Source organism: Leptinotarsa decemlineata, unplaced genomic scaffold (genome assembly GCF_025532065.1).
Source record: "Leptinotarsa decemlineata unplaced genomic scaffold, Ldec_3_MD MMD2_tig00026358_RagTag_RagTag, whole genome shotgun sequence".
NCBI lineage: Eukaryota > Metazoa > Arthropoda > Insecta > Coleoptera > Chrysomelidae > Leptinotarsa > Leptinotarsa decemlineata.
The window spans coordinates 3220977-3239612 of record NW_027412703.1 but is presented as its reverse complement, the minus strand read 5'-3'; the positions used below and the strand labels follow the sequence as shown (position 1 = coordinate 3239612).

The 18636-nt window shown below is 32.9% G+C and overlaps 2 protein-coding genes across 5 annotated transcripts in view; one reads left to right on the top strand and one right to left on the bottom strand.

The window, feature by feature from the left end:
• The window catches only part of LOC141486514 (uncharacterized), a 138089-nt gene that overhangs the window by 29683 nt on the left and 89770 nt on the right, over positions 1–18636 (top strand). The window contains exon 1 of one of the 2 annotated variants that reach the window (XR_012467901.1): positions 15803–16045. The exons of the other annotated variant lie outside the window; for it this stretch is intronic. The gene's annotated coding sequence lies outside the window, so the exon portion shown is untranslated. Of the gene's footprint in view, positions 1–15802; positions 16046–18636 lie in introns of those variants that run through there. 2 annotated transcript variants of the gene reach the window in all.
• The window catches only part of LOC111515788 (uncharacterized), a 221525-nt gene that overhangs the window by 135825 nt on the left and 67064 nt on the right, over positions 1–18636 (bottom strand). The window lies entirely within an intron of this gene.

Here is an 18636-nt window from a genome sequence, read left to right as displayed (position 1 = left end):
TACAGCTTTTCACCGAAACGTTTGTCATGTTATTGTGTTTATAAGATATTTTTCAAAATCGTTCAAAATACTTTTTGAATTGTCAAAGTGTTTTTTGAAAAGTTGATAATCATAGGGGAGCCCAAGCGGGGATTTCAGGATTTACTAAAGCGCGGCGGATTATTATACAGGATACCTTGTATAAAAAAAATTGATCATCAGAAATTCTCGAGCGTGTCAGATTAAGGTAGGGTGAGTTAATTACATGCTAAAAAGTGTATATTCTAGTAATCTGACAATTTGAGAATGACGTAAAGGAAGGGGAGGGCATCAAAGTTTTAAAAAAATAACGTCATTTCAACATTCTCGAGCGTACCCAATTTTTTTTATTTCGAAGGAAATAACTCAAGGATAACGCAAAATATATTCAATCTGACGATTTCCGCAAGCTGAAATAACAAAAATTCGTCGATAAACTTTAATGCGTGCAGCTGTGTGATACCTATATTTCCCTCTCCGCGTTTCTATTCCTCTTTCACTTTTTCTCTATCTATTACTCTCTTTCTCCGTCCCCACTCTGAATTCTGCTGCCATGACGCCATCACAGCTGATCACAAAGACTCGTTAGTGATGAAGATGATGATTAATCAATCAATTGATTACATAAAATTGAATTTTTTTGAGCATATTTTTTTAATTATTTCCTTATGAATGCAAGTATTCTATTTGAAAAACATAAAATTATTCATTTGCATGCTATTTCCTGAGCTTTTCAATTGATTAAGTTCAATGATTTAAACATTTTTTTTTGACAGATTAGGCGAATCCCTCTAGATAATCGTTAGATTATGAAACAGCACGTCTAGAACATAAAGATGAACCATATATTATATCTTAATCTGATGCGCTTGAGTATTTCAAAATGACGAATTTTTTTGCACATTATAATAATGGCCGCGAGTTCGAAATCGAAATCGTCAGATTATTGAATGAGTGCTTCTTTTTGTTGCGCTTAACACCCCCTTAGAAAATCTGACGTACTCGATTATTTTTTTTTCTTTTCACTTTCAACCCTTACGTACAACCACCCGCATCATGCATACGATCAGATTAACATACGAATATTATTAAAAATACGTTGAACATTGATTCTATCAATATCTAACGCGCTCGAGTATGTCCATGCAACAGTATTTTTTTACATAGTCAAAAATATATAGCAGCTTGCCCCACCGATGAAAAGGTATATATTATATAATATTTTTTTCTTCTTATCTTCTGAGCTTTGCAACCTAATATGTCTTGTCTCTATAACGCTCAAATAAATCCCCATTTTGCATCGGGGGCCCCCTTACTATAAACAGTTCATTTGCATTCATATCACGCCTAAGTTTTTTCCATTTCTTACAAATAGTAACCATCCAAATAGTAACCATCTACGTGACAAACTCCCAATTACCGATACATGTAGTCATTTTTATCTAATTCTGAATGACGCACTCTGTAGAACTATTTATTTAGTATGCCACAGCGTGATATAATATGACTAATTGAGTATTTCCTGAATCATCACATTTTGCCTTGAAGAAGTGCACTTCAAACTCATTCCTTACGTCTAACATTTCTATTTTGATGTAAGAAATGGACAGTGCTTATCGATGTCGGAATTCTTTCATGTTTATATTCACTAGTAAGATGATAACTGTTTCGGTAATTTTAGAAATTTGTTTTTCATTGTACCATATAGGTACCCATTTTCATTGTTTTTCCATTACCGAGAAAGTGATGTTAAATTCATGAGAAATCTGTACCTCTTTTTATCCAGAAGTTTGAATAGTTGTTCTAAAAAAATATGAATCAGTTTCACCAATGAAAATTAGAAATTGGTAATTAATTTTTAATGATAGTAATCTTTCAGTTTAACATTCATTAAACTTTTTAAAGAGATACTTAGTTTTTATAATAACATAGATTGTTTGAATTGAAAGGGTTATATTTTTAGGAGTGATAAATTTTTTGGGAAAAAAGTTTTTGGCTTTCTATTACTCCATCTTGTTGTTTGAAATACAAACTGAGTAGAGAACAGTGTATATTTCAGTGTTCATATAAAACTATTTGTTTCGAAAGAAATTTTCTTTCGTGTAATTCAATGTTTACATAGAAGTAGCTGTCTAAAAGACCCTCAAAGGACAGCTCAACTTCCCGAACCTGAAATAATTGGGTTCAATGAGTCCCTGTTTCTAGCACCCTTTTCAGAACCTGAATTACTACAGTTGATGTCGATTAAATTGAAGAATAAAGCCTCGTCGGGGACAGATGAGATTCCGTCATTTATTTCGAAGAAAGTGTTACGTCACATTATTTCGCCTCTATCTTATCTAGTTAATCTTTCTTTCACTTGTGGATGTTTTCCATCTTTATTGAAAATCGGCAAAGTCATTCCAGTATACAAAAAGCAAAATCCAGCAAATCTTAAAAATTATAGGTCCATTACTGTCACATCCTGCTTTTCTAAGGTTTTTGAATATTCTTATCTCCGAAGACTTATTAATTTTGCATTAAGTCGTAGCATCTTCTCAGATAACCAACATGGTTTTCTGCCAGGACGCTCAACTCAGAGTTGATTTTATGACAAATTGATCAAAGCAATCGAATCAGGTGAGTGCCCTGTTGGAATCTTCTGTGATCTCAGCAGGGCATTTGACTGCGTTCAGCATGAGGTACTCTTGTCTAAATTATACAAATATGGTATTCGTGGAGTTCCACTCGACTGGATACGGAGTTTCTTAACACACAGAAAACAATTTGTTAGTATATCTTCCACTAAATCTGCATATCAAAATATCTCTATGGGCGTTCCCCAAGGCTCTGTTTTGGGGCCAATTTTATTTTTATTCTACACGAATGACATGGATAATATCGAATCTTCTGCCAGCTTTATTAGATATGCAGATGACACCAATATATTTGTCTCTGACAAATGTGAAACCTCATTTCATGATGTGATCAGAAGTGTCTCTATTTCAATAGTAATAAGACAAATATAATAACATTCCAAAACTACCAAAAACAATGTGAAACTGTAACAATAAAAACTGATGAAATCTTGATAGAGCCTACTTTATCAGTTAAATTTCTTGGAATTACTATAGACTCTGGTTTACCTAAACTGGAAAGAACATTGTACCAGCTTGATCTCAAAATTGAACTCGTTATGTTTTATGTTCCGAAATCTTAAGAACATTTTGTTACGTGAACAATTAATCGTAATATATCATGCACAAGTAGCCTCCCGATTACGATATGACATATGTTTCTGGGGTGTGTCCACTCGAACACCAGACGTATTTATTGTACAAAAACGCATTTTAAAAATTATTTGCGATACCTCAAGCAGAGCATCCTGTAGACCGATTTTTAAAGCATCAAAAATTTTAACCATGACGAGTATTTTCATTTTAGAAATGTGTATACGTATACACAAATAATAATAAGTTTACTAGAATCCAACAAATCCATAGTTATAATACGAGGAATTGCGCTGATTTCCACATTTCCTACTGTAAATATGTTGTATCTTCGAAATCTTCTGAATATTTGAGTCTGAGGATTTTTAATAAATTACCTGAAGAAATAGTTAGTCGCGCCAACATTTCTATTTTTAAAACTCGCTTGAGGAAATATTTACTCCACAATGCTTTTTATACATTGGATGAATTTTTTATTTTTAAGATCTTTAGATTATAAGTGACTATTCCCATATGTTTTATCATCTTTGGGAAAATAAATAATAATAATAATAATAATACGTTTATTGGTCCTTAATATGAGCATACAAGAAGCTATAGGGCAAGTCAAGGTATACAAAATTGTAGTAAAATATATTATTATAGGTATATATATATATATATATATATATATATATATATATATATATATATATATATATATATACATATATACACACACATACATACATATATATAAATATATATATATATATACATATATACATATATACATATATATACACATATACATACACATATAAGTGAATAAAATAAAATAAATAAATGCTAGTGGACAGCACAGTACATTTGAAGACATAACAAAACTAAATACTAGCATAAAATAAATATATGTATACAAGTGAATAAAATATGTAAATGCTAGCGGACCGCACAGTATATTTAAAGACATGACAAAAGTTAGCACTAGCAATTGCGACAATATTCAAAATACTCATTCAGATCGTACGGTGTAATATGAAGTAAGAAATCTTTAGTTTTTTTCCAAAAAATGTGTGCCTGATTTATTAACTTCAATTCATTGGGGAGGACGTTATATAGTCTCAATCCCATTACATTGATATTGTAACTATGAAAGTCAGTACTTGTGAGAAACGTGTTTTTCTTTTTATGAATATATGTTAAGACTTCCAAAATATAGAGGCCGTAAAAAGAAAGAATACCGAATTTCTTGAAGAGATTTCGACATGACTGCAGCTTCGGTGCATTTGTTATGCAACGAATTATTCGTTTTTGTGCAATAAATATATCTTTAGCGGCTGGAGATGTACCCCAGATACTGATTGCATAACTAATTCTGGATTGAACTTGAGCATAATAAAATAATAGTAGACCTTCAGTGTTCAATACAGTTTTTAACATTCTGATTTGATAGCATTTAGAGTTCAGTGAGGCGGTGAGACTTTTGCAGTGTTTTAAAAGTAAGGTCGTTGTCAAGAGAAATGCCCAAGAATTTAATAGTGGTACAGGGTTCGATAGAGATACCGCATAGGTTCAGGTTTAAGGCAGGCAAATTGAGGTTTTGACTGGTATGGAATGTCATGTAGTTTGTTTTGGAAGGATTGAGATATAGCGAGTTTTTACTTAACCAACCGTGTAGGACATCAGTGGTGTTAGATATTTTATTTTGGAGTTCTAATTTTGATTTATCTGAGAGGAGTAGAGTATTATTATTATTATTATTTATTATAGTGTTCAATATTTATTCACCTCCATCACGTTTATATTATACTCAATTTTATAACGCAACTAACCTTCAATAACCCAACCGGCAATGAGATCATAAACCCAGCAATGTCATCTGCAATTGAAGGTGTTTCTATATATGGAATAACAGTATTCAAAAAATATACTTCCTGGCCATAACATTTCAATTTATTTTCGTGATAACTGGAATGTTATAGGCGCCAGTGTAGATTACTCTCACCTTCGAAATTAACATTAACATTTTAATCAGCACAATCGGTTCATTTGATTAATTGAAACTTTTCATAAGATTGCTTCTTCATTTAATTGTTTCTTTTATTGAAATTCAAACCAGTTTTTTTAATGTTGTATCAATTTTGTTTCAGATTTTGATGAAATTAAATATGATAATTGACTCAACCTATAGAACGCCGTTTTACTTTTTATTGTCACGAACATTCATTCCTCAATTTATTCAACTAATAATTTATTTGTTTGAATTCAGTTGATTCATGCATTTGTTCGACACATTGAAAACGATTGTTCGCAAAATTTGTTCTATTTTAAATGACACTTGATTTGAAATGTTACATGAATAAAATTGTTATTTGAATGAAAAAGACTAATGAAATAACTTGAAGCTTTTATTGATTACGAAAAAAAATATTGTTTCAGAGTATTGGAAAATGGAACGCCAATTTACTATATATTATGCTTAAATATTACTGGAATTCTTTTCCAACACCAAATCGTTATTTTTAACACCTCGACACGTGTTTCGATCACCAAGTGAGCAATTTTTTACAGAGAGAGCAATTTATTTTTACAAATATATGTAGGACATACAAGAATAAACAACAGTAAATCACTTGTGTATATAAATAACTGTGAAATATGAAAGATTTGACGATTATTCAGTTACATGATTTGTTTCCGTGCGATGTACAATTCAAATGTCTTATCATATAACCATATATTACACACCATATATTACCATATATTACACACACCTAAGCTAGGCTTGTGTCGTGGCTACAGACTGATATAATGTGTGTTATATAATGTATAATAAAATAAATACAAAAAAAAGAAAAAACTAAAATAGGTCGTTTGGTTACATAATACTATCCACCTCACTAGGTTAAAAACCGCAGTTGGAGAATGATGGCTATAGTGAGGAAATAAGAAGAGAGAAAGAGAGAGCAGGTAATTTAGCTTAAACATTTTCAAAGATATCCTGCAATTGATCATAATGATTTCTGATGAAAACTTTCAGTTCCTTCTTCAATTTATGATAATTATTAATATTCTTCAAATGGAGTGGTAGCTTATTGTATAATTTCGGGCCAAAATATGTCACAAATTTCTGGTCATGACTCAATCTACAGCGTGGTATGGTAATTGCTTGGTTGGAGGTCATTCGCGTATTATATTTATGTGAAATGCTGTTAATGGGGTTCCTACAAATCCATAATAAACATTGATGAGCGTATAATTTTCTGACTTTGAACAAACCACTTTGTTCATAAAGTAACTCTGTAGAATATCTCCTATCCTTTTTCAATACGATTTTGATCAATGTATTTTGTATAACAACAAGATTATGTAGTGATGTTTTGAATAAGCCACCCCATACTAAGATGCAGTATCTAATCATCGACTCCACCAAGGCACCGTACACCGTCAGTATGACATCTCTACTTAGGATACTTCTTAGTTGGTAAAATTTCCGAATCAGTTTGCGGAGTTTTTTCACTATGTGATCTATGTGATCATTCCAGCGTAGAAATTGGTCGATCATGACACCTAAATATCTGATAGAATTTGTTTTATATATTCGGGAACATCCACAGTTTTGGTTTTCTGTACACGTAAATTTGTGAATCTTAATGAAGTTTTCGTCAGGTTGATCTTTTCTTGTTGAAGTGAAAGTTATAAATTAAGTTTTATCTATATTAAGACTCAATAGATTATTACTTAGCCAATTATATATCGATTTCATTCCTTTGTTTGCGTTTTCATATGTTTCATTCCAAGTTCGTCCCACAAATACTACCGCAGTATCATCGGCGTAGGATAATAGTTTTCCTTCAAAATTGCTGATATTAAAAATATTGTTTACATAAAGCAAAAATAAAATAGGGCCTAATACTGTTCCCTGAGGTACGCCCATGCTGACGGGTAGCGGATTACTATATGAATCATTAATTTTAACTATCTGAATTCTGTTAGATAAGTAATCTTTGAAAATTTCGAGAGGCATTCCTCTAACTCCAATGTCCTGTAACCGCTGGAAGAAGATATCATGATTGACGGTGTCGAATGCCTTGGCTAAGTCTAAAAATACAGTGATGCATTTTGCCTGATCCTGAAAACTATTGAAAACATTATTTGCCAATTCAAAAACTGCTCCTTCAGTCGATAAATTTTCTCTGAATCCATATTAGGATTTGGAGAGGATCCCATTTATGTTACAATAATCAACTAGTCTATTTTTTTAAATCTTTTCAAATATTTTAGCAAAGTTATTAATAACTGTTATTGGTCTGTAGTTATTTGTTTTATGTTTATCCCCAGATTTATAAATCGGAGTTGTGATAAAATCTTTGAAAGCGGAAGGAATTTTACCAGTCAAAAAAATTGAGTTGAAGATATGACATAATGGCTTTAATAGATAGATTTGAAATGTTTTTACGAAGAATACTGAAATTTTATCTGGACCAGGTGAAGTATTGTTTTTCAAACCAGAGATATATTCATTCATTGATCATCTTCAAGAGGAAGTGATCATCTTCCTTTTTTTTGAGGGCACCAATGGTGAGGTTTATCTAGATTTTTTGATTAATTTTTCGTGCCCACATTACAAATACATTTTCCTGATGTTATTCATCCATATGAGATAGATCGCACTATTTTCTACCAACAAGACGGAGCTCTATCGCATTTTGCACGTACAGTTAGAAATTATTTAAACGAGGATTTTCCCAATAGGTGGATTGGAAGACGTGGAACGATCGAATGGCCGGCTAGATCCCCCGATTTGACTTCTCTCGATTACTTCTTATGGGTTATTCAAATTCTGAAGTATATTTCAATATACCAAACATTATTGCTGATTTAAAAGTTAGGATAACGGAAGAAATTAACAAAATAACCCCCGAGGCCATACAAAATGTTGTACGAGAATTCCAAAATCGCCTCGGTTATTGTCAAGAAGTTGATGGTGGTCTTTTTGAACATTTAATTTAATTGTAGAGTACATTGAAAAATACATTCTAAATATTATTTGGCATTATTATCTTCATTCTAGGTAAAGTTTTGTGATACCTGGAGACATTATCAAAATTTTACATCCTAAAAATCAATTTTCTCAGTTATGACTGCACCAAACTTAAAAAACTTTATATTGCTGAACAGAGGACTTCAATCCCTTTCCAACAAGGTGCCACACGACCTTCTTTGCTATTTAAAATGTTCGAGGGGTTGCTTATATTTCAGAAGGGGTGTTGGAGGAGGATAATATTTTCATACTGTAAATTGTCATATTGAGAATAAAACTCGACATGTTTCAGGTTTTTTTTGACATAGTACATAAAAACGCTGAAAATGAATTTATTCAATATATATGGACTACACTGTATAATATATACAGTGTGTAAAAGCCAAATGAAATAAATTCATTATTTCGCTTAAGGTACATGTTTTAACAATATCCTGAAACACGTCAAATATAAATTATAATTTAACATACTTCAAAGGAAAAATGCTACCCCTACCTTCAACCCCCGGCGAATGACAAGTACAACCTCAATTTTTCAAATGGTATAGGCTTGTATAGGTATAGTATAGGCTTGTGATATATCTTTTGGTAGGTCTCTTCACTTTTTAATCAAGTTTCTCTTTCTCTTCAAGTTTATTGCAACAATTAAGATAAAATAAATAAAAATAATGTGGCAACCGAAATTTGATAAAATACACTCAAAACATATTGCAATATACTCAAAACTAAATTCATGTTGAGGTATTGATAATAAGAAAGTAAGCAAAAACAATAGCAATATTCTTTTTAGATGGTATTCTTTAAAAAAAACTGTAAATAATTTCCGTGACAACTTTAGTTTAAAACGCTTCGTCAACTTGTTTTGTATGTTACAACATTAGTTGTCGGTATTTTAATTTAAGTTCAAAGTTCGTTAACTTCAAGTCTGACAAATGGTGTTCTTCCTTACGAATCAGTAGAGAGTTGTCCTAAAAATCTACAGAAGAAAATTGGATTGGATAATTTAGGAAACACTTGTTACATGAATAGCATTTTACAAGTGTTGTTCATGACGAAGAATTTCAAGAACGAAGTTTTAATGATGAACGAGAACGGGAATGTTTCCTGCTTATTCATCAAACTCAAACAACTGTTCATGCAGCTGCAGTTTCGTAAGAAGGTATCATCTTTCCCTCCAACCGATTTCCTGGAGTCTTTGAAGTCCACTAAATACTCGTTAGGACAACAAGAGGATTGTTCCGAATTCTTGGGGTTCTTGTTGAATACTCTTCGTGAGCAAAACAATAGCAAAATCAATACTCCCAGCCGCTCTGGACTGAATGATTCCGTACAACCCATCTCGTCTTGTGTTTGTAAATCTTTTGCTGGAAAAATCCTCACTTGTTTACTTTGTGGTAAATGTTCAAGAAGTACTGAAAACTTATGTGAATTTCTGGAACTTCATCTAGCTTTTCCTAATACGACTAATTACCAGTCCGTGCAAAGCTTATTGTTAAATCATCTGAAAATGGAATTTTTAACAGGTGATGATCGACTGTATTGTCAAACATGCGCCAAACTAACTGACTGTTATAAGGAAACAAGTATAGCTGAGGCACCAGTCAATCTAATAATAACACTGATGATTTTCAAACAAGACTCAACCTCTAACGGAAGCAAGAAACTCTTTGGAAGGTTCGAAATAGATGAACATTTCAATCTAGCAGACCACTGTTATAATATTCATGCAGTCATTGTTCACTGTGGTTCTGGCGTTGAATGTGGTCATTATTACGCCTTGGTCAAAGAAGAAACGGACTGGTTTAAGTTTGACGATAGTCGTGTCACGAAGTGTTCTGGCGATGCATTGAATTTATTGGAGCCTCTGGAGACACCCTACATTTTGTTTTATGAGAGAGAGAGAGGACATTGTTGGATCAAGATCTTCAGATGGTGTGGTGCTGCAGGTTTTTCCGGGTTTTCCTGCAGCTGAAAAAGCAAATGCGCCACTGGAATCAATGAAGTCGCCCCGGAGCGCCAATTATTTTTTATTGTTGTATTTATTTTATTTTTATCGTTGTCTTGAAATTGTGTATGAGGTAAAAAGTACTTGTTATACTATATAATAATAACAAATGGTTAGATTAACGAATGATTGGTTACGGAGATTAAAACCTGAACACAACAGGAAGTAGCTCGCCTATTCCATGAAAAATTTCTTCATTTACCGCCCATATCTCAATGAACAATAAGCAAGTTTGCTCATGAGGGGAAGATAAAAAAAGCATCTGCCAATACAATGAGTGATGAACTCAAATTAAATGTGATGCTTGAGTTTGTCACTTTGTCCCTTAACGGTCATGCTGATCGGCAAAATTGCCGCTACTGGTCAACGGAAAATCTTCACTGGATGAGAGAAACACACGCAATACCCTCAAAAGGTTAATGTTTGAGCAGGCATTGTAGGAAACCATATCACTGATCCCTTTTTCGCAATTTGAGTGGCGATAATTATTTGGCACTATCTCAAAATGATGTCATTCCAAAATTAGCAAATTTATATCCTGATCCAGGGAACTCCTCAAATTCCAGTGAATACGATATGGTTTCAGCAGGATCAAACACCACCATTACCAAGTTAATGTCCGATGTAGGATGTTGAACATCTACTTTGTTAACATCCATAGTTCTTTTTCATATGCTACATGTAATTACGTTTTGCATTACATTTTAGTTTTTGAGTGTATTTTATCGAATTTTGGTAACCATAATATATGATTTTAAATGTATTTTATCTTAATTTTTGCAATAAACTTGAAAGCGATAACAATTTTGAACAGAGAATGAAGATGTTTTTAAAACTCGTCATCACAAACCTATACTTCCATTTTAAAAAAAATTAGGGGTAGTACCTGTCATTCAAAGGGGGTTGAAAGTAGGGATGGCATTTTCACGTTGAAGAATGTCAAATTATCATTTACATTTGACGTGTTTCAGATTTTTTTCAAATATGTACAGTAACCGAAATAATGAATTTATTCAATTTGACTTTTACACACTGCATATACTATATACATAAATATATGTCTTCAATTTTATTTGAAGTCACTCCATGTGTGCTCAACATGTTCGAAAATATTTATATACCTTTGAAAACAAACAAATACAAGTAACAGGTTTTCCCACTGGATTCAAAACAGATTTCTTTATAGTATAGTCAACGGAGATTTTTCATTGTCACAATCTAAGAGCTGCTCTTGATCGATCATATGTTCCTTTCTTCCGTAAAATAAAAACACTAATCATTTCGTATGACTCCCAGTGAAGTTATTCTGCTAAAAAGCTATACAAGTGGAATTGGCTGTAGTTGGCTACAACAGTATAATAATATAGGAGAAATTATGTACTGCAAAATCAACAAATAATACAGTACTTGACATTGGGATGAAACAAGACCAGTTTTCTCTTTGATACATTGCGTGTAGGTGAGGTATCCGTTATACAGTGCATTTCTTTAATGTGCCCCCTTTTATTTTTTGAACGAGTCAACTCAAAAAATTGAAATTTGGGATATTGAAATTAATGCTTGAATACTTTATTTTGAAGGGAAATTGAAATTTCAAGATGGCGACTGGGCGACTGAAAAAAAATTAAATGGAAAGCGGACTCTTGTGGCACATATTTTTGAAGCTCCTGACAAATGCTTCACTCCAGTGAAACTCCAGTATATTATGTCAATATCATCAAGTAGTACAAAATGGCGGAAATTTTAATAATTTGACATTTAACTACATACTATGAGGTAATAAGCTTGAGGTCAGTTCAGAAAATGCTCGAAATGGTTGCCTTGAAATTCTTGACATATGAACAGCCTATCCGACATTTCACGCCGAACATTTTCGAACACAGTAACGCCAAATCTCTACAAATATTTATTATTCTCTGCCGTATATCCAATATTGAAGCAGGTTCAGTTTCGTACACATTTTGCTTCAAATAGTCCCATGAAAAAGTCCAAAGGTGTCAAATCTGGCAAGCGGGCTGGCCATTCTGTAGGACCTCAACGACCGGGAAAAGTAGTATCCAAATAGTTTCTTACTTGTCTGGAGTAAATGTTGGTGCTTCATCTTGTTGGAATACAATATCCATATCGAATTCATTTGGATTCTCTTCGACGATTTCAGTGATCACAGGGTCAACAGTAGTTTCCAGCTTATTCAAATACAGTTTCCCTTGTACCTATTCCTCTTCCTATTCCTATTCCTATTCCCTTGCACCTATTCCTCTTCAAAATTATCCACACAGTAGAAGGAGACACCTCACAAACATCCGCTACGGAATAATTAGACTGTTCAGGATTTACTACCATCTCACCAATTATTTGCACTTGCTGTTTTTCCGGAATGGACGGATAACCTGGGTACACTACCGGTAGTTGTGAATTTGGATACAAGTTCCCTCAAATATTTTCTACAGATACGACGATTCGGAAAACGTTCATTGAAAATCCTTTCGGTCTAGTGAAAGATACGTGTCGCACCGTAAATAAAAATCGCTTCAATTCTGTCTTCCAAAGGACGATAATTGACCATTTTAGGGATTGTTGACGTGTTACTTTTCTAATAGTAAAACCGAAAACTAAATGAGAATATTCTAACTGAACAATGATGTTCATTGTCGTACTGACATTTTTTGTCGTTTTTTTAAACAAAAAATATCTTAACAAACCTCATCGGGTTGTTGGAATTGCCATATGGCAGATAAAAAGGAATATTTCCACAAATATCGATATTAATGTGTTTGTCTTCAGGAAAGTATTAAATGTTCCGCCATTTTGCCGTAGGTGAAAATATTGACTTCATATTCTAGGGTTATGAAGTATCCGTCAGAAGCTTCAAAATGATGTGTTACAAGAGCCCCCTTTTTATTCAATTTTTTTTCCTGATGGCGCCCAGTCACCATCTTGAAAGTTTCATCTCTCAATTTCACTTCAAAATGAAGTATTCATGCATTAATTTTATTATCCTAAATTTCTATTTTTGACTTGACCCGTTCAAAAAATAAAAGAGGGGGAAGACATTAAAGAAATGCACTGTATACACATAGTTCAAGTGCCCTCCAAATGAAAAGTGTTCAATAAGTAGCCCCTTCTAGTCACAACTGTAGTCGATAAAATAATATACAATATAGAAACATTTCTGCTCTGTTGAAGCAGTTCTTTCATCAGGTTCGCAATATTTTTCTCGTGTATGAATCTAATTGATTCTTCTTCTTGCTTCAAGGACAACACAAGTACTACAGGAAACTCCTTAAAGCATTCTAAGAGCGATGCCTGTGCGAAAATAGTGATTCACATTGGATTTGAATTGCTGGAGATTAGATCCATTTGGAAAAACGTTCTCAGGAAGTTTATTCCACATAAACGCAGTTCTCCAGATGAAAGAGTTTTCAAACAGTGAATTTCGAGGTGTACTGAGTTGAACCTCAAAACGATAAGCATCGACAGTTCGTCGCGTATATCTGATATGTACGGCTCTTGGTGGAATCAAATGTGCGAAGTCACTTGAACACTTCCCGTGAAAGTATCTATAGAAGAGAGACAAATCTCCAACCTTTCTTCGACGTTCCAGGCTATCAAGGTTGCACGTGATGTTCACGTCTCCAATCAAGCTCTTTTCTGGATGGAATCCTGCAACTTCAGGGTATTTTTGGGGGCAGAGCTCTATACATGATAACAACACTCCAAAGAAGGTCTGATCTGAGCTTTATAAAGCATGAAAAGTTGCTGAGGTGTGTACAGTTTTCCGGTTCGGAACAGTGTTCCAAGCTTTTGAGAAACAGCCTTTGCAATTCCAGCGACATGATTGTGCCAAGATATATTGGTGTCCATTTAAACCCCCAACAAACTTATCGAAGCAAAAAGTGGAATTGTCTGACCTGACATTAATATATCCAGTTCGGAGACATTTATCTTCTTGGAGACAACCGATGCCTGGGTTTTTGTGGCATTGAATAGAACCTGGTTACTTTCACCCCAATTCGAAATCACTTCTAGATCCTCAATAAGATATGCAACCTCCTGCTGCTGAATAACTTTTTTCGAGATCAATTGCCCTAACACCAAACTGATATTTTTGCACTCGACGCGCGTTTCGCCAACAAAGTTAACATCCTCAGGAGAAGAAAATTGATACCTAATCTAGTCTGGTTAGTCCTTATATACTAAAATTTGTTACCTGAGGTTGTATACCTGAAGTCCAATATGGAATTTCTCGGTAATTAACCTCCTGCAAGTTCTTAGTAATTATTCTCTTCCTAACAAAAGATTGAAAAGCGGGCTAAACGGGATGGGTCCTTTATCGCCATTCATGCTGTTTTTACATTCTGCAATTTCTAGACTCTCACATACATCGAGTAGCCTGGTGTCATGCACATGCTTAATCAGTTTCAGATTGTTTTCACCAATTCTGTGGTCCTTGTCTAGAGCATGTTGGGCGACACTGCATTTTTCTATCCTTTCGTATTTCATGTGTGCACAATGCTCCTTGAAGCGAGTTTCAATCGCTCGTCGGATCTGGCCGATGTATTTACTGTTGCAATCTTACTGCTTTCGTAAACCCAGACCTTTCTGTGTTTTCTAGTCTACCTTTTGGATTACCAAGAAGCTGTTGAAATTTATGAGAAGTTCTATATGCAACTTTCATATTTACTTTATCGAATATCTGTTGAAGCCCTCTCGTGTATTGGGGTTCATATGGGATTACTATAAACTTGTTATTACTCTCCTCTTTTTGAAACGTTGAAGATTTACGAAGCGCTCAGATTGTGCTATTTTCAGTTCTATCAGATAATAATTAAAAGAATCATATATTATGTACTTACTGAATACTATGTACAAAAAATTTCAAATTGTTTATTGTATTTATTTCCTAAAACAGTTAATTTTTTGTAACACGTGATGTGGTAACCAACAAAATCGAGTACTGCTTTCGTTAGTTCAGCTTCATGAAATTTACAGTTTTTTTTTAAGAAAAGCTAGCTTTAAAGAACAATTTTTAAAAGTTCCATCAGTAAAATCACTTAAAGAATCGTCCGAGCCACACAAAAAACACTTTTTTAGTCATTTTTTATCACAAAGATACAGAATAACACGTGTTTTCAAAGCAATATAATATTAAGTCATTAGCTACTCCAAAATAACGCGCACTGTGGTCCCATTCGAGGCGATACGATGTTGGGTCCTGTATCATTACACAGTATACTTACCTCGGATCTCTCTGTCAAATATTTCCACGCGCATTGAAATTCAAATCTTTAAAGTTTGCAAACCCCTAACAGGACCGAATTTTCTGGAGACAACCCTATATCAACGTGTTCGCAATGAAACAGCGCTTATGATGATATAATTTTTTTTTATTATCTAATCTAGTGAAAGTAACTGGCATGGATATACCTGTTTATACCTGACAAACCAGTAGGACAAAAATTTTCATATTCTCTTGATGTTGCAAAATTTAATTAAAAATCATTTGTCAAAAAATAATTAAAAATAGTCTGTCCATGATTTTTTAGCGAACCCATTTTTAACATATTTTCTAATATACAAAATTCATTATAAAATATATTTCATTCTATTATCAGCTCGGTGAAGGTTAATTTAGGTTCGGATCTTAGACTATCCCAAAATACTGATCTCTTCTAAAAATATTCTCTTTCCAATTCAATTTGACAAAAGTTGTGTACATGAATAAATGACTTTTTCTTTCACTGCGTAATTGAGTGGATGCAATTTACTTCAACAGTATACGATATGGTGAGCCAACGTTGGATTTAATTTGAAAACTTAAATTTCTTTTGGCATCTTCACTTGCGTTCTCTAAAATCCAATAATCCAGCTTCATGCGATAATTTGGCGTGCTTGGTTGTGTGAAATTTTGTTGGACTGAAATAGTTTTATTAACCTTTACCCGCACCCGGAACAGTAAGAAACTCATTTTAATACGTAACAGCCAGCCTTGTTCAAATTAGAATTCAAAGTGTTTCTTGCTGTTATTTGGGTGCATAACCTTCTACATTCTAAAAATAAACGAAGCAGAATCAGTAGAGAATCTGCTGAAGTGTAATAAAGGGTGAACTGAGAACTTCTTCCCGAAAGTCTCGAATATGTAGATTCAGTTAGTGAAGACACGTCTGAAGAAACACTTGACGAAACACGTGTTGCGTTTGCGATATCTTTCCTGTTTGGAATAGAAACCATGATGACCTGAACACTTTTTTGAGTTATATCAACGAGCGGGAATCAACAATGAAGTTCACAATAGAGATTGAACAAGATGGTCGACTCCCTTTCCTTGATGTAATGTTGGAGAAGTCACCAGATCAATTTGATAGAAATGTTTATCGTAAAAAAACACAAACAAATAGATATCTTCATTATACATCGAATCATCATGCGAGTGTAAAAAAAGGTATAATAAATTGTATTTACAACAGAGCCAAAACGATATGCAATTCAAACTGAAAATTTCAATAAAGAAATACCCTTAATTAAATCTGTTTTGAAAGATAACGCTTATCCAGATTCGTTCATAAATTCAACGATGAATGCGATAGAAAATAAAGAGTCAATTAAAAACTAAACGACCATACAAACAGCTTCACAAATTCAACAACATCAGGTGCTGTTTTTTTAGATCTTCAGAGGGCATTTGATACTGTTAACCGCTCTTTACTTATTAGAAAACTAGAAAGCTTTGGTATTATTGATGATGCTTTAAAATGGATGATGGAATATTTAGATAATAGAAAACAGAAATTAAAATTAAATAACATTTTATCTTCAGAAATTATAAACGAGTGTGGTGTACCGCAAGGTAGCGTGTTAGGTCCTCTTCTATTTTTATTGTATATCGATGATATTTCATTTATAATTGATAGATGCTTTGTTCATCTGTTTGCAGATGATACTTTAATATATTATGCATCAAATGATCTGCTTGATATAATTAATGTAATAAATGAGACACTAAAATCTGTATATAACTGGTGCTGCTTCATCTCGTTAAAAATTAATAAAAATAAAACAAAATTCATGATTATAGGAAATGACAATCAGTACCATGACTTCAAAAAATATAATTACGGTATTAAAATATCAAATGATAAAATTGAGTTAGTAAGAAAAATTAAATATTTGGGTGTAATTGTAGATAATAGAATATTTTTTAAGGAACATGCTTCATATATTATTAAAACAATAGCATTCAAAATTAATTACATAAGTAGGCAATCTAAGCACTTAAACCAATGGTCGCTTTTACTTTTGTATAATAGCTTGATTTTACCTCATTTTACTTATTGTGGAACCATCTTGTACTTACTAAACCAAAATGAAATTGGAAGACTTCAGAAACTTCAAAATAGAGGAATGAGAGTAATATTATCTTGTGATAGAAGAACACATATAACATTAATGTTGAATACATTAAAATGGTTATCAGTAAAAAATTACTTTCGTTATTTAGCATTAATATTTATTTTTAAAATTAAAACTGGTGATGTTCCTGTATATCTACGTGACAAATTAAAGTATAACTTTGAATATCATGAATACAATACAAGAAGTCGCAATAACTTTCATATACGTCAGACTAGTAATGTCAATTCAAATAATACAGTTTTCATTAAAGGAGTTCAAGCATTCAACGAACTACCGGAGGATATTAAGAATGCTACCTCTCTAAATATATTTAAAAGAAAATTAAAAGTGCACCTTTTAGACCTACAAAGTGTTTAGTATAGGAACCTGCTAATACAGTTTTTTTTTCTTCTTTTTATTTTATTTATTGTGCTGTTTTTATTTATATGTTTCAATGTACATGATTTTAAATTTTAAATTTTAATTGTGACATTTAAATTTTTAAATTAGATTAAGACTAATATTGTAACTGCATTAGCTTGTGCTAAATAAACGATACATAACATCCAACTCAACAATTACCGACTCAACATCCACCGACACCTTTCACAACTAACGTTATACTTTACATTCCAAGACTATCTGAAAAAATAAGACAAATTGGAAATAGGTATGATGTTAGAACTACTTTCAAAACAAAAAATACACTGAGATCTATACTCATACAGACAAAACACAAAAACACTGAAGAAAAAACAAAAAAATTGTATTTACGAGATACCTTGCTCTTGCGGTAAAACATACAGGTGACCTAGTGAATAAATGCTTGTGTTTTTAAATAGTTTATTTGGTGAAAAAGAAGGCTGAAAAGTTGCCCTTTTCTGAACTTTGAAGGGCCGTAACTTTTTAAATAAGGGAGTCAAAAAATTTTTCAAAATCGCCGGGTGTCCACAAAACGAAAATTTACCCTTTTTCCTATCTTTGGA